Source organism: Primulina eburnea, chromosome 18 (assembly GCF_022965805.1).
Source record: "Primulina eburnea isolate SZY01 chromosome 18, ASM2296580v1, whole genome shotgun sequence".
In the NCBI taxonomy this organism is placed as follows: Eukaryota; Viridiplantae; Streptophyta; class Magnoliopsida; order Lamiales; family Gesneriaceae; genus Primulina; species Primulina eburnea.
Genome location: NC_133118.1, coordinates 16,061,098 through 16,063,744, shown reverse-complemented (window position 1 = coordinate 16,063,744; position 2,647 = coordinate 16,061,098).

Here is a 2,647-nt window from a genome sequence, read left to right as displayed (position 1 = left end):
ACATGACCAGATGGAAGAGATTTATGTCAGGGAAGTGGTCAGATTGCACGGAGTGCCGAAGTCGATTGTTTCAGACCGTGATCCTCGGTTTGCTTCGCAGTTCTGGCAGAGTTTACAGCAGGCTCTTGGTGCGTAGTTACATCTAGTACCGCATATCATCCAAAGACTGACGGACAGTCAGAGAGGAAGATCCTGACACTGAAGGATATGCTTAGAGCCGTAGTGCTTGATTTTAGCCCTAGTTGGCAGGAGTCATTGCCACTTTGTAAGTTTTCGTACAACAACAGCTGTCAGTCGAGTATTGATATGGCACCGTTCGAAGTGTTGTACGGAAAGAAGGGTCGATCCCCTCTGTATTGGGATGATCATCTTTGAAGTTCCTGAGATTGGACCTGATATGATCAGAGATATGACAGAAAAAGTAAAGCTGATCAGAAAAGAATGAAGGCAGCTCAAGACCGACAAGCCAATTATGACAATGTTCGACGTAGACCATTGGTATTCGAGGCAGGAGACCTAGTGTTCTTAAATATTTAACCTTTCCGAAGAGTTGTTAGAATTGTCAAGAAAGGGAAACTGTCTCCATGATATATTAGGCCGTATGAGATTATCGAGAAGATAGGAGATCGTGCCTATCGACTCGCATTACCGCCTTCATTATCTAGGATACATGATGTCTTTCATGTATCATTATTGCGAAAGTACATGCCAGGTGCTTCACATATCATTCCGCCAGATGAGGCCGAACTTGACGAGACATTAAGTTATTTCGAAAAGCCGATCAAAATTCTCGATCGTAAGGAAAAGCAGCTCAGAACGAAGAAAATTCCGCTTGTGAAAGTTCAGTGGAGTCGTCATGGCATTTAAGAAGCTACCTGGGAGACTGAATCAGACATGAGACAGAGATTTCCAGAATTATTTCACTGATGTGAGTTTTCTGTTTATCTTTTGTTATACGTTTCTTTCTGATATAATTTGATTACCTGTGATTTCGGGGACGAAATCGTATCTATGGGAGGAGAAATGTAATGCCCGAGAATTTTGTTATTGTAATCTGACATGAATTTTTGATAATTGATGTGATTATAGACGGAAAGGATTAGACTGTGAAAGAAGAGAAAAGACACGACAAATGTGCGAGGGCAGTACCTCTCGCACACATGCGCGCACATGCGCGAAATGGGCAGAAGACCTCACGCATATGCGCGAGTTGAGTGCGCACATATGCGCGAGTCATACGGGAAGCCAAGTGTAATTCCAGATAACCTCGTGGATATGCACGGAATGAGGGCGCGCATATGCGCGAGCTGCAGAGAAGACCATTGCGGAGACCAGTAGGTCTCGCTCATATGCGCCGAGGAGGGTCGCGCATATGCGTGAGACGTGCAGTTCATACATGAAGCCACTTTCCCCTTACATGCATTGATATATATATACTAAGGAGTTCAGATGCAGTTCAGAAAGGAAAAAGAAGAAACCGAAGGAAGCTCTGGAAAAATTATTCCTTGAATCGTAAAATCGCGAATGTGCAAAATCCGCCCATTAGATTTTGAATCAGACTTCAGTCCCGTGTTCCTATCGACGCACACTTCAACTGGACGTAAGTTTTATTACGTTTCGATATGACTTGAAAATATGCTATTGAAGGAATCAGATAAGATTCATATATGGTGTTTCTAATATGTTAAACATCGTATAATTGAAACCAGACTGAAGAACAGTTATCGTATGAAATTGTTATGAATTTCAGAATGGATTTGATTGAGAATTGATATCATATTTGTATTGTTATCGATTATAAGATGTTAGGATTGATATCTGATTAATATTGTATTGCTGGGTATATTGAGATTGTGCCGTTATGCCTGAAACAGAATTTGATTGAATTCTGATTATATCCAGTATTGATTGAGTGGTGTATTGATATTATACTCCTTGATATTGTCATTGTCAGATTGAATATTGACAAGCTTTGAATCCAAGACTTTGACAGAGTCAGATTTACAGAAACAAAATGTATAAATCAATGTTAACCGCGAGATCGACTTGAGTCAGATTGAACTCGAGTTTCCCAAAAACTACATACGTTATTTATTGCATTGATGTTTGCAATTCATGATATTGATATTCTTAGTCTATTGAGTTATAGCAAAGCGTGTATTGAGTCATGGGCGGAGATGCCTAGTCATTGGCAGGATATGCCAAGTCGGCAGGATATGCCAAGACACTGGATGTTTGGTTTATATCAATGTTTTCTTAGGAGCAGATCGACTCCTATCGCTAAGATTCGATATGTGAGATAATGTCCAGAAACTGAGATCCCTAGATTAAAAATGAGTCGAGTCTGAGATGACGAGTCACGAGTTGATTTATAGTTTTATATCAATTCATGTTTTCGGACTGGATACATATTATTGATGACCGTTAATGCTTTTATATATGTTTTTATATGGATTGCATGTATACTTGATTTATACTGAGATTATATTCTCACCGGAGTTATCCGGCTGTTGTCTTGTTTGTATGTGTGCATGACAACAGGTGGGACATGATCAGGGTCAGGAAGAGGGTGAGAGAGGACAAGTTAGCGTGGAGATTCGGAGCAGAAGTAGATTAGGATTCATCGCTTGAGATATAGTTGTTGAAC